The 18,434-nt window shown below is 41.3% G+C and overlaps 1 long non-coding RNA gene across 1 annotated transcript in view; it reads right to left on the bottom strand.

Moving 5' to 3' along the window:
• Window positions 1-800: 800 nt before the first annotated feature.
• LOC148136027 (uncharacterized) overlaps window positions 801-18,434 on the bottom strand; it is a 32,152-nt gene continuing 14,518 nt past the window's right edge. Inside the window, exons 2-3 of the long non-coding RNA XR_015754698.1 lie at window positions 16,745-16,824; window positions 801-1,260 (exon numbers count right to left, since the gene is read on the bottom strand). This is a non-coding gene — a long non-coding RNA (uncharacterized LOC148136027). The remainder of the gene's footprint in view (window positions 1,261-16,744; window positions 16,825-18,434) is intronic.

The raw sequence follows: 18,434 nt of genomic DNA, 5'->3' as shown, positions 1-18,434 counted from the left end.
TGTAAATAACTTTCAACACTCTCTTTGTAAACTCACCACTGCACCTCCACCCCCCATTCTCCATCTCTCTCTTCCCTTCCACCTTTTCCATTTCTAAGTGGGAATGGAAATAGTTTTGCAGTGTGTGAGGCACAGGAGGTAGGAGTGATATTTGTTTGGGGAGTAGATATGGAGGAGGTACTGGAGGAAGTATGGATGTTGGTGTGGTATTGGGAGGTTTGTGGGGGTATTGGAGTTATTTTTAGGGGATATTGGAGTTATTTTGGGCATACTGGGGTGATGTTTAGGGGATGTTGGAGTTATTTTGGGGGGTATTGGGTGATTTTTGAGTATGGAGTCACTTTGGAGGACACTAGGATAATTTGGAGGGCATACTGGGGTGATTTGGAGATATTGATGATATTTTGGGAGAGTATTGGGATGATTTGGAGGCTGAGATGATTTTTGGGGATATTGGCTTGATTTTGCCAGAGTGTTGGGGTAATTTGGGGGATATTGGAGGGATCTGAAGTGTTGAGGCAATTTGGAGGGAATATTGGGGCAATTTAGGGTATATTCCAGGGAGTATTGAGCGATTTGGTGAAATATTGGGGTGAGTACTGGCATGAGTCTGGAGAGGATCGGTGTAACTTTGGGCGAGCATTGGGTAAATTGGGGACATTGGAGTGATTTGGGGGAGTATTGGAGCAGTATTGGGATAATGTTTGGGGGATACTGGAGTGATTTGGGGAAAGTTTGGGGTGTGTTGGTGAGATTTTGGGGAGATAGTGAAATGATTTTGAGTGAATATGTGGGGGGGTGGGGTGGTGAAGATCCTCACCTCCTGATTTTCTTTCGACGCCTCCGGCCCGCGCCGCCTCACACTTTGGCGCCTAATGCCGCCACCCACTCCCTCCGCGCTTCCAATATCGTTCCCGCTGCCGACACCCAAACCTCTCCAATCGCATCTGCGTTGAATCTCGAAGTAGCCGGCAGTATATTTCGGGGAGGGGTGGAGAAGTAGGACTGAGGGTGAGACACTTGGGGCGATGGTTGAGTGACGAATTAAAGATGTCGACAAATGGCGGAAGGTTATCGCTTCCTCCTTGTGGGGTGGAAGTATCACGCGGCCAAGCCTCTCCATTATCACATCAAAAGGGGGGAGGGGGATGGAAACGACGTCTTCACATATTGCAGCACGTAATGTGAAGGAGTTAATTCTTTATGAGGTGCCAACGTTGGATCTAACAGTTTCTTCCTCGATTGCAGATGTATTCGAAGCTGTGGGATATAAATGAATTAATGTTATTTCTGCAAGTATAAATTCTGATACAGAACAGAAATGAGAAAATACATATTCAGCAAAAAGAAAGGATATGTTAGCATGAGACATGAATACAGAACAATGGTGGATGTGTGGGCAAACAGGAAGACATCTGTTTTCCCCTACTCGGAGACACAGGAACAAGCCCTAATCAAAGAGTTCAAAGTGGCCTCTGGATGGAAATAGATGCTGATAGAAGAAAAGATATGCCTAATCAATAATCTACAATAGACTGACGTCAAACACCCTTATGGGAGTCAGAGATAAGAGTTTGTCACGGACAAGACAGGATAAATAGAAGTTGTGGGATAAGTCTTAAGGAAATCTGTGACGTAAGTGAAGCAGGGAACAGACAATGGAATAAGGAAAACATATGGGAAAAAAACAGTATAAATTGCAAGGGTTTTTTGGGATATAGTGTGCATTTTGTCATTGCCTTACCTCGTAATTAGACAAAGCACCCAACTATAGCTATACAAATAAACGGCTGATTCAGATATTCGTCTCGGACTGAAATTATTAAAGTGAGTGAGCTTTTGTTTCTCACAATTGGGGGTTCATCCGGGATTTTCTTCCATCACCAGGGGAAGTGGCTGGCCTTGGACACTGGGAAGACCCGTCCCGTTCCCCATTGAGGAGCGGTCTCGTGTCCCCATTTGGTCTGCTCCCTTGGGTGACTGATGTGAATCCTATAAGAGAGACATCTGAATCAGACAGTGATAGGAGCTCGATAGAAGATACGTTGATAAAAGGGGCCAGGCAACTCTGTGCACAGACCAAGGTAAGAAAATTGACTTTTAAGTATTGCCTTGGTAGCTGGGATTGAGTTTTAGTAGTTAATAAGGGACTAACGAAGGAACTCACTATGGCTTGCGCTGTGGGTAAGGAAAAAGCCTCCGGGGAAACAAAGTAAGGAAACGGCAATGGAAATGGAGGTGGGGTCCCTTACAACATTCCTCTGGAAAGTCCTTTGGGCAGGATGTTGTGGAAATTGGCAAAATAATACTTGTACAAGGGAGAAAGATGATTAAATATTGTTGCTTTGTATGGACTAAGGACTCCATTCTTCATCCCGCTGTCTTCTGGCCAAAGTACAGATCGGACGAAGACTGGATTTGTGAATATCTGAGTTTATGTGTCAATGAGCGAGACAGAGAGAGAGAGAGAGAGAGAGAGAACGTACAGATCTGTACAGCTGGTAGGAAGTTTAACCCTTTGTGATTTGGTTTGAGTGAATATTTGTTTGTTGGTGATTGAATGTTTGTGTTTTATTCCCTGGAGCTTGAGATCCAGGACTGTTTTGAATCTGATTTTTGTTATGGAAACTTAACATGATTTCTTTTAAGGTTAAGGATTCTATTGAGATTATGAAGAAAAAAAAAGGAATGATAACTCCTGTTATTTTTACAGATCATGACTGCCTTACTATCAGTTTCAAACTAATCTCTTTTATCTTTACATAATTATGGAGGACAGTTGAAGTTTCAGTTCATAATTAGATTGTAGTAAAAGCAAAATTCTATGGTTAATATCTGTGACCTTGGATTCAGCCATTGTTCATGCATTAGAAGTTTTTTTAAAAAAAAACTTGAGTAGACAAATTCTTTTAAGGCAAGCTCTGATTATTTTACGACATATAGTATTGTAATTGAGCAATGATTGGTCAGGTCTATTTAAGAAAACTAATTTTGGATCTAAATTAAAGGACTAAAACTGGGTAATTACAGTGAATTGCAAAATTGGGAACAGTATGCATTGTGCATTTTGACTATTAAATACTGAAGAAATGAACGTAAATATATATAAATATATTTATAAGTTAGGAACAGGCTTTGAAGGTTAGTCAAGCATGAATTGATGAATTGGTGTTTGAAGTTATGGGGAGCTAGAAATATTGCAATATTTCTTTAAAAAAAAAAGAAAAAGGGGAAAAACGTAATGACTTATCCCCTTTGGGAGGTACCTATAGGGGACAAAGAGATTGGGTTTGTAAGTGCCCCCCTCACCAGTGGGGAGGTCAGAACATTTAAAAAGGAAATGAAGGTCCTGGTTGAGGATCCGGTGGGGTTGTCTGAACAAATTGATCAATTTTTGGGGCCCATTCTGTATACCTGGGCTGAATTAATATCTATTTTGAATATACTATTTACTGGGGAGGAAAGGGGACTTATATGAGGAACTGCCATTAAAATATGGGACAGGGAACACCCGATTGGAGATGGGGATGCTGGACAGGGAGAGGTGAAGTTTCCCCTCAGAGACCCCCAGTGGGAAAACCAAAACCCGGAGCATAGAGAAGAAATGAGGGAATTGAAAGACCTGATTCTAAAAGGAATAACAGAGGCAGTTCCAAGTCGCAGAATTTGATTGAAGCCTTTGAAATTAGACAGGAGAAAGATGAGACTCCCTCAGCTTTCTTGCAAAGATTAAGGGACTCAATGCGGAAATATTCTGGAATGAACCCTGAGGACCCAGTGGCACAGGGTCTTTTGAAAGTACATTTTGTGACAAAAGCATGGCCAGACATACAGAGAAAGATACAGAAGATAGAAGGATGGAGCGGAAAACCATTAGATGAATTGTTGAGAGAGGCACAGAAAGTGTTTGTAAGAAGGGAGGATGAGAGACAAAAACAGAAGGTGAAAATGATGGTAGCTACGGTTGATGGGGTAATTAAGGGGAGAATGGAACCAATAGTGGGCAACCGGAGTGGCAGGAGGCAGCATGTAGAACAGAGAGGAAGAGGAAGAGGGAGAGGACAAGGGGGATCATTTGATAGAGGGTTTGAGCGACAGGGGCAGAGATGGAAGTCGCTGCAGGCAGGATGCTATTATTGTGGAAAGATAGGGCATTTTAAGCGGGAGTGTCCTGATCTACAAAGGGAAGAAAAGGCAATTCCGCTTATGAATTATGATGAAGAATAGGGGTGTCAGGGGTTCCTGCCCTCGGGGGCCCACCAGGAACCCTTAATAAACTTGAAGGTGGGACCGTGTAGGGAGGAGGTAGTCTTCCTAGTAGATACGGGGGCAGCACGGTCATTGCTGAAATTTAAAACAAAGAAAGTAGAAATGTTAACACAGTCAATTATTGTTTCAGGGGTAAAAGGGGAGGGATTTACTGTTCCAGTATTTAAACCTATGATGATAGAAGATCCTAAGGATAGGATCACAGGGGAATTGCTATATATCCCTGATATAGGAAGTAACTTACTGGGGAGAGATTTAATTATCCTTTTAGGACTGGAGATTGGAGTTCAGGAAAAAGAATTAGTTGTACAACTGGCGATGTTGACAGAGGATGCTGAGAGAAAGATCGACCCTATTGTATGGGCTAGAGAAGGGAATTGTGGAAAACTACAGATCCCTCCCCTTACAATAAATTTAAAACGAAAAGGAGACGTTATCTGTGAACGACAATATCCTATACAGAAGGTAAACGAGGACTGCAGCCAGTAATTGAGGGACTAATTAGAGATGGACTATTGGAACCATGTATGTCTCCTTATAATACCCCAATTCTACCAGTGCGGAATTCTGATGGAACTTATCGATTGGTGCAGGATTTGAGAACACTAAATCGGATAGTACAGGTCAGGCACCCAGTGGTGCCAAACCCCTACACGTTATTAAGTAAGATCCCTCATGATCACAAATGGTTTAGTGTGATAGATTTAAAGGATGCCTTTTGGGCTTGTCCCTTGGTGGAGGAAAGATTTGGGACTATCCCCCTATGAAATCTTATTTGAATGACCTTATCTGGGAACGCAGGGAGAATTGCCAATTCCCGAAACTAAAGATTTGTTTTTAAAGAAGTATATACTGGGCTTGTCCTCCTCTTTATCTTTCCTCAGAAAACAGGGTCTATTGGCACACACTCCGCCCCTTGAATTTGCTGTTCATCCCATCTGACCAGGAGATTGGGTCTTAATAAAATCATGGACAGAGACTAAGCTGCAGCCAGACTGGGAAGGGCCGTATCAGACTCTTTTGACTACCGAAATGGCAATAAGGACGGCGGAGAAAGGCTGGACTCATTATACTCGGATCAAAGGGCCTGTGGACCCTCCAGTTGAGGAAGAAGTCTGGACAGCCGAATCAACGCAAGACCCGCTGAAACTCAGACGAAAGAGACTTTGAGTAATTGACTATACAGTGGTGGCGCGAGCGCAGGATTATTTCTGTAAGATTGTATATTAAGCCTTTTTGTGTTTTAGCATAGTGATTAGAATACTGGGAATGCTTAGAGTTATGATGCTAGCCCTCTTGGTATTGGGATTTTGTCACATATCATTTTCATATGTATTATTAATGGTTCCTGAGTCTGATAATCCACAAGTAATAGACACTGATGTATGTAGCTTAGTAAATTGTGGGAATGTAGCTAATCAGAGACAATACCGCAACTCAGAGATACATCTTAAGTCCTATGGGGATGGCCTCGGGGATGGTACCTGGTGTAATGGTCTTGTCACAATACACCGGGCCCCCTTTCAACCAGCACCGATTGTCCCGATAAAGAGTGTAACCCCATATATTTAACGATAAGGAAAACCACATGGCACGAAGCAGTTTTGGGAGGTGGCACTTATGAGTACAATTAAATGAAACATTTGGGATTGAAATGAAAGCAAATGGGAAGGAGTTTGTGGGCTGTTGTTTTCGAATTAGCGTAGGACAGGGAAAACGGGTAGAATTACTGGGTAATGAGATACAACCTTTCACCCCTCCCGATGATCCTAAAGTAGTAAAAATTATAGAGGTAAAGGATTTGAAACAGACTATCGAGTTAGAGACTGGGTACGGGGATGCAAATGCCTGGGTTGAATGGGTAAAGTATACTGTAAAAAGTCTGAACAAAAGCAATTGCTATGGATGTGCTTCCGGTAGGCCAGTGGCCCAGGTGGTTCCCTTTCCGCTCGGGTGGAAGCGAGACAGGAAGGGCATGAAATGTATGATAGCCCTGTACCAGGATGAGACTGTATGGAATGATAGGAATTGTACCTCCCTATCTCTATGTTCCCTCCCTTGGAGGAGAAAGATGCAAAAGTTCTCCCCACATTTTCCGCCGCAGTTGGAAATCGCACGTTATGTGTGCACAGGTCGGTCGAGACATTTGGGGGAGCTGAAGTTATGTACAGAAATTAAGAATGTTACCGAAACAGAGAAGGGAGGGAACTACTCAGCATTAAAGGTTCCTTAGCGGATCTGTGGTGGTACTGTGGAGGAAAAATATTGAGACCCACCCTACCTCCGGATTGGAAAGGGATATGTGCAATTGTACAATTGGCAATTCCATTTACTTTGGCATTTGAGAAGGAAAAGATAGTAGGGAAAAAGGGAAGGGGTAAGAGATTACTGTTAGATACTTCTTTTGAAGACAGGATTTATCTCGATTCGGTAGGAGTCCCTAGGGGAGTACCTGAATTCAACGCTCGTAACCAGATTGCAGCAGGCTTTTAGTCAGCTCTCTTTTGGTGGGTAACAATTAATAAAAATGTAGATTGGATAAATTACATTTTCTATAATCAACAGCGATTTATAAATTATACAAGAGAGGTGGTTAAAGGAATATCAGAATAGCTTGATGGGACGAGTAGGAATGCATGGGAAAATAGAATAGCCCTTGATATGATTTTAGCAGAGAAAGGGGGTGTATGTGTGATGTTAGGAGGAAGCTGTGTACCTTTATTCCTAATAACACTGCACCTGATGGTTCAATTACTCGGGCCTTACGGGGATTGACTACCTTAGCAGAGGAACTGGCTGAGAATTCAGGAGTAGACGCATCTCTCACAGGGTGGCTTGGATCCTAGTTTGGAAAATGGAAGGGGGTGGTGGTTTCTATCCTTACTTCCCTGATGGTAGTAGTCGGGGTATTGGTGGCCATTGGCTGTTGTATCATACCCTGTATACGAGGGCTCACCCAGAGGCTGATTGAAACAGCCTTGATGAAACGAATGCCCCTGAGGGGAATCAGACAGAGGAACTTTATCAACTAAATAATAAGGAGATGAGTGAGACTAAGATGGATGAAATCTCTGAAATGATGCTTGCGAATTTTGGGAACAATGTTTAAAAAAAGACAAGAATGCAGAAGAAAACAGATAGTAATGAAAAGAAAAAAGGGGAAATTGTGAGATATAAATGAATTAATGTTATTTCTGCAAATATAAATTCTGATACAGAACAAGAATGAGAAAATACATATTGAGCAAAAAGAAAGGATATGTTAGCATGAGACGTGAATACAGAACAATGGTGGATGTGTGGGCAAACAGGAAGACATCTGTTTTCCCTTACTCGGAGACACAGGAACAAGCCCTAATCAAAGAGGTCAAAGTGGCCTCTGGATGGAAATAGATGCTGATAGAAGAAAAGATATGCCTAATCAATAATCTACAATAGACTGACGTCAAACACCCTTATGGGAGTCAGAGATAAGAGTTTGTCACGGACAAGACAGGATAAACAGAAGTTGTGGGATAAGTCTTAAGGAAATCTGTGACGTAAGCGAAGCAGGGAACAGACAATGGAATAAGGAAAACATATGGGAAAAAACAGTATAAATTGCAAGGGTTTTTTGGGATATAGTGTGCATTTTGTCATTGCCTTACCCCGTAATTAGACAACACACCCACCTATAGGTGTACAAATAAACGGCTGATTCAGATATTCGTCTCAGACTGAAATTATTAAAGTGAGTGAGCTTTTGTTTCTCACAAAGCGCATGCTGGATTGAACAGCGGGATAATTGAAAAGAGACGTACTTGATTCTCCCCTACTCCTGAGTCCGTGAATGGTCTGAGCCTCCCTGTTATGTTGGCACTGAGTGTTTGGAGATAAATTTCCTGGATATATTTTCAGACCAATTCACTGTGAAGCTGTAGTGTTACACCGTGCACTCCGTCAACTTTGTGAAATCTATGTTGTTGTTATTGTACCTTCTCCAGAAGGCTCAAAAAGGTAGAGAAAATGAGGTCTGCAGATGCTGGAGATCAGAGATGGAAATGTGTTGCTGGAGAAGCACAGCAGGTCAGGCAGCATCTAGGGAACAGGAGAATCGACGTTTCGGGCATTAGCCCGAAGAAGGGCTAATACCCGAAACGTCGATTCTCCTGTTCCCTAGATGCTGCCCCACCTGCTGTGCTTCTCCAGCAACACATTTCCATCTCAAAAAGGTAGAGCTTGGTTAATAAAACAGGATTTTTTTGCTGACGAAAGACAAGTTGGTTTGCATGATTTAGGTTATTTGATACTGTTGTACTGCTCTGAGGCTCCAATCATGACCCAGAACACCCGGCCCTCAGTGAAAGGTAGTCCTGTCATTGTCCCCTCCATTTGACCTGGTGTTCAGATTAGATTACATTACAGTGTGGAAACAGGCCCTTAGGCCCAACAAGCCCACACCGACGCGCAACTCACCCATACCCCTACATTTCCCCCTTACCTAACACTACGGGCAATTTAGCATGGCCAATTCACCTGACCTGCACATCTTTGGACTGTGGGAGGAAACCGGAGCACCCGGAGGAAACCCACGCAGACACGGGGAGAACGTGCAAACTCCACACAGTCAGTCGCCTGAGGCAGGAATTGAACCCAGGTCTCTGGCGCTGTGAGGCAGCAGTGCTAACCACTGTGCCACTGTGTCGTCCACAGATTGAGGGACTGAGTAAATTGGGTCACCATCAGCAGAGAACTGATAAAAGAATATGAATAATCTTTCAACCCTGGTATAGAATAATGGCCTTTGTGTAGGACAGCAATGCAGTGATTATAACACAGGATGTCTGTACAAATAGTGATTGCGGTTTCCAGGCGAGGTGGTTTACTGGAGGTCACATTAAGTTGCTGAGTAACCCCAGACTCTTTTGTGACTATTGAGAGAGAAAAAGTATTTTAAAAGTACGAATAAGGTAATATTGAAGGGACTTACTGTTGCCAGCCAGCACATGGAAGTTTATAAATGTTTGCAGTAACGATTACATGGTGCTGAACATTCCCACAGTACATTGTATATGTCAGAGCGGCTACATCATCACTGATAGCTGGGACATATCTGGCACATCAGGGGAGTAACCCAGTGGATCAAACTCTTTGATGCAATAAAGTACCATTTCTTCAACTCCAAAATAGTTCACTCGAAGGAAAGTGCAGTTGATGTAATGCTGGGTGGCAAGATATCCAATGAATTCCATGTGGTACCTGATAAGGCTGTGTAGGATTCTGAGAATGTTTATTCCTGCCATGATACCAGACGTTAGTACAATACAAAAGACTGAGTCTTCTGGGGCACTAGCATTTTATCATGGGCTCTCTTGGATTTTTTTATTCTTTCAAGTTTAGGCTTTACTTCCCCAGATGAACCACTTGATATCAGGTGCTGCCTGAACACTGACCCATTTCTGTGCATGACAGTTACATTTAACCATTGACTTACTGGGCATTCGTTGGGAGCAGTATCATTTCTTGATGTGTGATATCAATGTATGTAGTTAACATTTCCAAACAAACTCTGTGGTAGAATTCCTCAAGTGAGGTAAAAGAGAACTTTTTCTCAGTAGCTCACAGGCACTCTGCATTTTCCAGTGCTTTACTGGAAAGTTGTGTACTGTTGATCTGAATCTCCAGGAATTACTCTGAGTGAAGGTATTACTGATTACAGAATTATACTGAATGGGGATCACGAACCTTAAGCTGGACCCATGATTGCTGTGGACTAATGTTGTTGGGAGGATGTGTCCTTGTAGTTTTATACGGAGTATGGGTAATTGCTTGAATAGAAACTTCTGACCCAGTACTCTTGCTTTTCTGTGGTTTCTGTCAGTGCAGCATTGTAGTAAGTGTGGAGCACTAACAGGATACCATCCATAACTCCACTTGCAAGTTTTGTTTTTCTGTGATACCTTTTATTGTAGAGCTCTATTGCATGTGGGTCAATAGCCTGAAGAGAATACTCTGTTCCACTGGCAATGTGATTCAGTCAGCATCTTTCAATTAGAATGTTACTGAGTGTGGGTTCCTGGCCAAAGAGGAACAACTAACTCCAGTGTCCAAGTGTTACTGCGGGCTTCTCTCAAAGTAAAATTATGCTGAATGGAGGTTACGAATTGGAGAAGAGCAACTTAATCCAATGGCCCTGTGCAAGGAGGAGTATCTCTGACTATAGAATTTAACTGCTTTTGGAAATCTAAATGAATCTGACCACAGTGATATCTAGAACCGTGAGGGTTTGAACCATGCAGTGCTTCATTTATATTACACTCCTGTTCTGTCCACTCATGGAGCTGTCAGTTTAGTGTGTAATTACACAATGGAATGCAACTGTGAAAATCTTTGCAGTGGGTTGAATGTGTTTCGTGCTAGGTTTACATAATGTCCCATTGGAGATGAACTGATGTGATGATTTTCATAAAAGGAAAATGGCAAAGTAACAATGTTAACTTGATCAAATGCCCCACAAACATATTGTTTGCTGAAATAGTTGGGGTTGGTTAATCTTCCAGCATGATTAGGCCAAGTTGTGGGACATGTCTACACTAATTTATTATCTGTATATGAATCAGGATGAATATCGAACAGGAAATGTTGACACAATTTCACATCTGTATCTGATTAGATTAGGATTAATACTTTTTATATCTGTAATATATAATTTTTCCACAGTTAACATTCCAGAGATTGCTGCCCTTCACTTTGTGATGTGTGTCCTCCTTGTGAGGAAGAGATTTTGGTGAAGAACATGCATCAATCAATTGTAAGGCAATATCTATAATTTAATAAAAAAAGAAATAAAAATGTTTGTTTCAATGAATTACTAACTTCAGTATTTACAATATGAGTATGGTTAATAATTGAGTTGGAGAGCATTACATAGAATTAACAGGACAGAATACAGAACAGTTAACATGGTGCTTTAATATACCAAGCTAGCATCTCCCATTCCCAGTTGTTCAAGCCCTGAGTCAGTATGCTATGTTAATGTTCTCCAGTTGTAGTCTCTCCCAATAGTGGAAATATCATTTCCATATTTGCATTGAAAACTCTTTTAAAGTTTCATGCCCCACATTTGGGCTTTACTCAGCTCTCTTCAAGTCAAATTCAAGAGTCAGAGATACATACCTCTTTTTGGATGTGGTAAGTTAAATATAGAAAAGCATAGTTATTTTGTCTTTAGTATAATGATGATTTGATTCTGGCTACCATCTATGTACTCTATGTCACTAACTCAGCTCACATATCCAATTTCTAGAATTATGAGCATTTCTCTTCTTTTTGCGTGATAATACCAAATATTCCGACTCTGCTGGGAGCCGAAAGTCTATCACACATTTCTCGTTTTTGTTTCACAGCCTCTGACGTTCCAACGCACGACAAATTAACTCTTAATTGTGACAAACTCAGGATTGTTTGACTTACATTTACAGAAGGATTGATTATTTGTTCCCCAATTATTTGCACCATTTATACAGTTACATTTAATTCTTGAGAAGAAATGTTTGGCTCTTAAAAATATAAATTACAAACACTTAGTCCACAATAAGGATCTCTGAAAAAAAAAGTTGACTCAGTGAGATTACAACTCTCTTTGGTGTCATCCTGATTACAGACGAAGGTGGTTTTGGCTCTTGGAGGTCAATCATCTCAGCCATCTCTGCAAGACTTTTTCCAGGGTCATATTCTAGGCCCCAAAATCTGCAGCTTCCTCATTACTGCCCTTCCCTTATCATCATTTCATTAATAGAGATGTTTGCTCATGATTGCACAATGTTCAGCACCAATTACTCCTGAGATAATGAAAACATATGTGTCTATATACAGTGAGATAACATCTAGCTTGGGCTGATCATTGACAAATAACATTCAGATTCGACCAGTTAATGACCATCTCAAAAAGAGAGGGTCTACCAATCTCCCATTGGCTCATTATGACATGAACATCACAAAATCAATATTATTAACAACCTGGACCAACAATTGACAAGAAAATGCCCTAGTTTAGCCATACAAGCGCTGTGGCTACAGAAGTATGTCAGACACTCTTATTACTGTGACAAGCTCCCTACCTGCCTCTCCAATCCATGTCAACCGTCCAGAATGCATAGCTCAGCAGTGGGATAGAATGTTCTCCATATATCTAGTTGAGTGTCTCTCAATTGCAACACTGATTGCAACACTCATGAAGCTCCACATTGTGTAGGACAAACAGCTGATTGATTGCCATGCCAATCATCACATTTAGTACTCACTCCCTTCACCATTGACCAAAATTTAATACCAAAAATGTTACACTCCAAGTCGCTTTAACAGCAAACCCATGATCTTCAGCACCTGGAAGAATGTGAACAAAAGATACATAGAAAGGTCATCACATACAAGTTCCTTCTCAAGCCAGATTTTATGCTGACCTGGAAATACATCGTCATTCCATCACTGTTGCTGTGTAAAAGTTCTGCAACTCTCCTTCAAAAGCATGTATGTTTCCTGCAACCCAGAGAATACAGGTCTTCAAAAAGGCAGATCTCCAACACCATCACAAAGGTGAATATGGATAGGCAATGAATGGTGGCTAGCCACTAAAACTCACATTGCACGTGTACGTTTTTTAAAAATGACTATTACCAAATCTTCAGAAGGATAACTTTGAACCCAACAGGTGGTAAGTGTCTGGAGGAATGTGCATCTGGCATACAGCAGGTGGAACGTCCAAAGTAAAAGAGTGACCGCTTTGTGCTGATGTCTTGCTGAATTTGGGGCATCAGCGATCCTAGCGGATAGTCCATGTCATATCTTATTTTGCTGAGTCTAATAAATTTCCCAAGTCTTGCTGGTCACAAAACTAGGAGACAGATCCATTTGTCTTGGTTGTCTGTGCTGGGTAATGGATTAAGTGTTGGTGTTCTCCACTCTAGTGTACGACCCTGAATCAAGTGGAGGTTCCCTTATCTTTGAAAGTGGATCAATTCTGGAGTGATCATTGCATATTTGTGGCAATAGATCCAGTGTGGCGATATCCAATCCCAAGGACTGGTCTAAAAAGAAAGCAGTCTTCTGTACTGGGGATGGAGAGTTCCATTTTCTTTTATTCATTGAAGGGATATGGGTGTTGCTGGTTAGGCCAACACTTAACAACCATCCATAATTGCACAGAGGGCAGGTAAGAGTCAACCAGATTGTCGTATGTCTGAAATCACATGTGGCCAGACCAGTTACGGATAACAGATTATCTTCCCTAAAGGACATTCGTGAACAAGACGCTTTTTATCCCCCCAGGCAATTGACAGCCATTTCATCATCATCATTAGATTTTTAAGTCCAGATTTTAAATGAAATGAAATTCCACCATCTGCCATTGTGAATGTCGAACCCAGCTCCCCAGAGAATTACCAAGGTCTCTGAATTAACAGTCTAATGATAATACCATTAGGCATTGTTTTCCCAAATCGGTAGCATTGGCCTGAATCCATAAGGATTTATGATGGCACAGTAACAAGGTAGTTAGCACTGCTGCCTCACTGCATCAGGGACTTGGATTCCATTCCAACCTTGGATGAATGTCAGTGTAGCGTTTGAACATTCTCCCCATTTCTCCAGAGGTTTCTCCATAATGCAAAGATGTGGCCATTTTAAATTGTCCAATAGTGTCCAGTGCTATTCCGATCAGGTGGGTTAGCCATGATAAAAAACACATCCATTGGGTTGGGGAGAAGGTCCAGGTGGGATGCTTTTTGAAGGGTCACTGTAGACACAATGGGTTGAATGACTTCTTTCTGCACTGTAGGGTATCTATAATCCTACCACAGAAGCAATTCTGGTGATCTCCATGGGAAATGCTGGTTAAACTACAGGGATTCCTAGCTCCAGATAGCTCTGAATCTGGGGTGGGGGCTGGTCTCTATTCACAAGGAGAGGGCCTATGAGAGGAGCTTGGGAGCATGAGCCTGAACATAGGTAGGAAGTTTTGCTTAATCTCAGATAAACAGCCTGATTTCTAAACTGGACAGCTGTTATGGGCAATGCTGCTTGGATTCAGATTTTATTTGGATGGGGGCAATAGTGTACAGTCTTGGACCGTTACTGGGATTCTTTATCAAATGATGAAGTTCTTTTGATTGTGGTGGGTATCCAACCTGGGACATGGTGGTTGGATTCACTGCTGAGTACCTTCATAGTTAAGATTGACAGGATGTTCAATCCAATGCAAGAGGGAGGGACTCAATGCACGATTATTTGTTCATCCATACTGTGATGGACCAGGCCAGACCCCATCAAGACATTTCAAGAAGGTAACCCAGACCTGAACTTTTCTGGTTGTTTTCAGTAGATATTCCCGAAGTGATGCAGCTGGTCAAAACTCTTTGGTTTTAAACAAAACAGAATCTATTTACAGAATATCACATGAAACTTAACAAGTTTAACAGAATACCTTAACCTATCTGAAAACCTAACAGACTATCACAACTCAACTTATGCCCGAAACATCGATTCTCATGCTCCTTGGATGCTGCCTGACCTGCTGCGTTTTTCCAGTAACACATTTTTCAGCTCTGATCTCCAGCATCTGCAGTCCTCACTTTCTCCAAAACAAACCAGATAAAAGCTAAGCAGGGAGAACTGGCCATTCCCCTTTCATTGTACAAGTGTGTTTTTTTAAACTTAAAAGCTTCTTCAAATAGATAAATGCAGACAAAAATGGAGCCTCTGAGAAACAACCAAGGACAACCTAATCTTGTTCAAGGAGCATCATCATCACAGTATTGTGGAGGACATCCATTCCTAGACACTGTGGAGTGATTCAATGCCCTGTACTATCTTTTAAGCATGGATATACAATTCTGGAGACAATCTGAGCTGTGGAGGCTCCAAAACTGAATACAGAAATTTTTCAATCAATGTTTGTGTCAGGTGTCTTTGTGTGGATGTTGTGGCCTTATGGGAAACTTCAGCTAATCTAAATAACCAACAAAGCACATGAAATCAATCGGTGCCAATACCAAAACAAATTGAGTGCATGACCATATTTCTATGAGCAATCTGCTGCTCATGTTCTTCTCTGCCTTTTAAAAGTACTATTGATTCATTTAGAGAGAGTTTGCTGCTGTAGTTCAGATTCTTTAAACTTCATATAACATGGAATGACAATTATCTTTGTGGGATTATTTACAGTCTGGTCTTGGATATGGAGAATATTTCATCAGCAACTTTGTCTTTTTTTTTCCTTCCTCTTACAGTTAGTCTAGTGGTGATTACATTCTTGACTCGGGGCAAGTCTAGTTTTTCTACATGCACCACTCGCTATCTGGTGGCCATGTCAATGTCTGATCTACTGTTCATTGTTGTTTATGTTATACTTTGTCAATTTCCATATTATTATTATCCACAGTGTTTCCTGAACATCACTCCTGTTTGTAGTGTTCTCTTTGTCATTTGCTGCTTGACCATTGATTGTTCTGCCTGGTTCACTGTTGCTTTTTCTTTTGATCGATTTGCCACCATTTGGTTTGCATCAGATGAAAACTAAGTACTGCACAGAGAAAACTGCAATGTGAGCTCTAGCAATAATCGGCATTTTGTTTTCTTTAAAGAACATTCCCAACTACTTTCGATATAAACCTGGAATGATCAGTAACAATGTTCCATGGTACTCTCAACCAGGCCCGGTTATTTTTATGACCATCAGTGGATAGGTTTTAAATATTTTGAACATTTTTTAAACACCTTTTTTCCCATTTGCATTTATTCTCTTTATCAATGTTCTGAATGTCAGACAGATCTTCGAAGCCAGTAAGATGCATAAAGGACTGAGGGGTCAAAGAAAAATAGAGCATGACCCAGAGATAGAGAGCAGAAAGCAATCTGTAATTTTACTCTTTGCCATATCTGCTAGCTTCATACTTCTCTGGTTGGTGTACATTTTATATTTCTTTCAAGCTGGTTATTCTCTGAATTCCAATGCTTATCACCTCTTTATAAAAATTGCATATTTGCTGCGGAACCTTAGTTGCTGCACAAATGCATTTATTTATGTGGTGACCCAGAAAAACTTCAGAGATAAGTTAATGCGTGTAGTGAAATATCCAGTTATAAATATAATTCAATTGATGAATAAATCCAACTAACTGACAGCCAACATGAGATGCACAGATAATGGATGAGGAGCCCACAAAGGATGGAATGAAAGACGAAGGAGGAATAGCATCATGATAACATTCCTCTTGTAATGGGCAAGTGATGACTTGATCTGAGGAGCAAAATAAAAGAGAATGGAGGAGCAAAGCAGTGTAAAAGCGCTGACAGCAACGAGCAACAGTTAGTAGAAAGCTGAACAATAAAAGCAAAACTGAAACAGGAATTAGATATGCACAAAAGATACATTCATCGCAAACAATTGTATTGTCAGTGAGTGAAGCAAATGAAAAAAAGGACTTGAGGCAAGGGTTACCATTTACTGCAGGCCAGAGGGGGAAATGCAAACACAGGCTCATCTCCATTCTTCTATACTGACTTCTTTGATCCATTTATCTGGACAAAAGGGAGAAAAAAAAAGTTTCTATTATAAAGAATAAATAATATCCTGTAAAAATTGTCTTCTGATTATTTTCAGCAATAATTTACATTATTTCCATTCAAATAACTGATCTCATTTATTTCTTTCCTTAAAACAGCTGATGCATTGGTTGGGGAATCTAACACAACCAGAGCGACTTCTGGACTCCCTGTCTGGATTTCACCTCACCTTCTCCTATTTAAGATGCTCCTTAAAATCCATGTCTTCATATATGATTAAAAAAAATCACTTTGGTAGATCATGCTATCTAAGTTATCAGGATAAAGATCTTTTTAAGTGTGTTTAGGCATTGTGTTGTGTGTTGAAGTCTACAGTAATATTAGTATTGTGATTTGGAGATGCCGGTGTTGGACTGGGGTGTACAAAGTTAAAAATCACACAACACCAGGTTATAGTCCAACAGGTTTAATTGGAAGCACACTAGCTTTCGGAGCGACGCTCATTCATCAGGTGATAGTTACCTGGATCGTCAGGTGATCAGGACTATCACCTGATGAAGGAGCGTCGCTCCGAAAGCTGGTGTGCTTCCAATTAGTATTGTGGTGAGTGTAGCTGTATGAGAAGTAGGTGACCTGGGTTGACTCCTGGCAATCGCAAATTGAGGATTTTACATTGGGTTTTTCTATTGATCAAAGGCAAAAGGAATTTGATCAGTTTTCAAATACATATGGTTTTCATTCCAAAACTGTAAAATGCAAAGCAGCAGTAGACAAAGGCAGTCTGGATTAAACTATTTATCTACTGTTTGTCTCACAATTCTTCCCTCCCCCCTCTAATCCCACAGAGATGACTGCGGCTGTGCGGCTCAGGTACAGAAAGCTGGGAGTGGTTGAACGGGGATTTGGGCAGAGAGGCACTTTGAGTGACAGAACTGGGGCTATTTCAGATAGGTTCTGGCAGCCATTATCCCTTTCACCATGTACACTGACCAAGGGGTGTGTGTGTGTGTGGTTAGTGTTTCAATCCCATCTCTAAATCAGCCATCCTGAAGCAAACCACTGGAGCAGGGACTGTCCCAAATGAGAGAGAGGGAGTATGAGAAACCACCGAGATCTGGGATCAGCCGGAATGGTGACTATCACCTCTTTAATCTCGCCATGCCTCTCCCTGCCTCCTAGTTGTACTTCTCTGATTTTTCCTTTCTGTCACATTATCACTCTCTCTCGGTTTTCTCTCTTTGCCTCTTAGAGTCATAAAGATGTACAGCACAGAAACAGACTCTTTGGTCAAACACATCTGTGCCCACCAGATATCTTAAATAAATCTGGTCCCATTTGCCAGTATTTGGCCCATATCACTCTAAACCTTCCTATCCAGATGCCTTTTAAATACTGTCATTGTATCAGCCACCACCATTTCGTCTTGCAGCTCATTCCATACATGCACCAGCCTTTGCATTAAAAATTTGCCCCTTTGGTCCCTATTACCTTAAACCTATGCCCTCTAGTTTTGGATTCCCCAACCCAGTGAAAAGACCACGTCTATTTACCCTATCCAAGTCCGTCATGATTTTATAAACCTCCATAAGGTCATCCCTCAGCTTCTGATGCTCCAGAAAAAATAG

Source organism: Chiloscyllium plagiosum, unplaced genomic scaffold (assembly GCF_037043375.1).
Source record: "Chiloscyllium plagiosum isolate Xiang-an unplaced genomic scaffold, Cpla_swu_hap1 HiC_scaffold_47, whole genome shotgun sequence".
NCBI lineage: Eukaryota > Metazoa > Chordata > Chondrichthyes > Orectolobiformes > Hemiscylliidae > Chiloscyllium > Chiloscyllium plagiosum.
The sequence above is the reverse complement of the archived record's forward strand: the minus strand, read 5'-3'. Positions and strand labels throughout refer to the sequence as shown.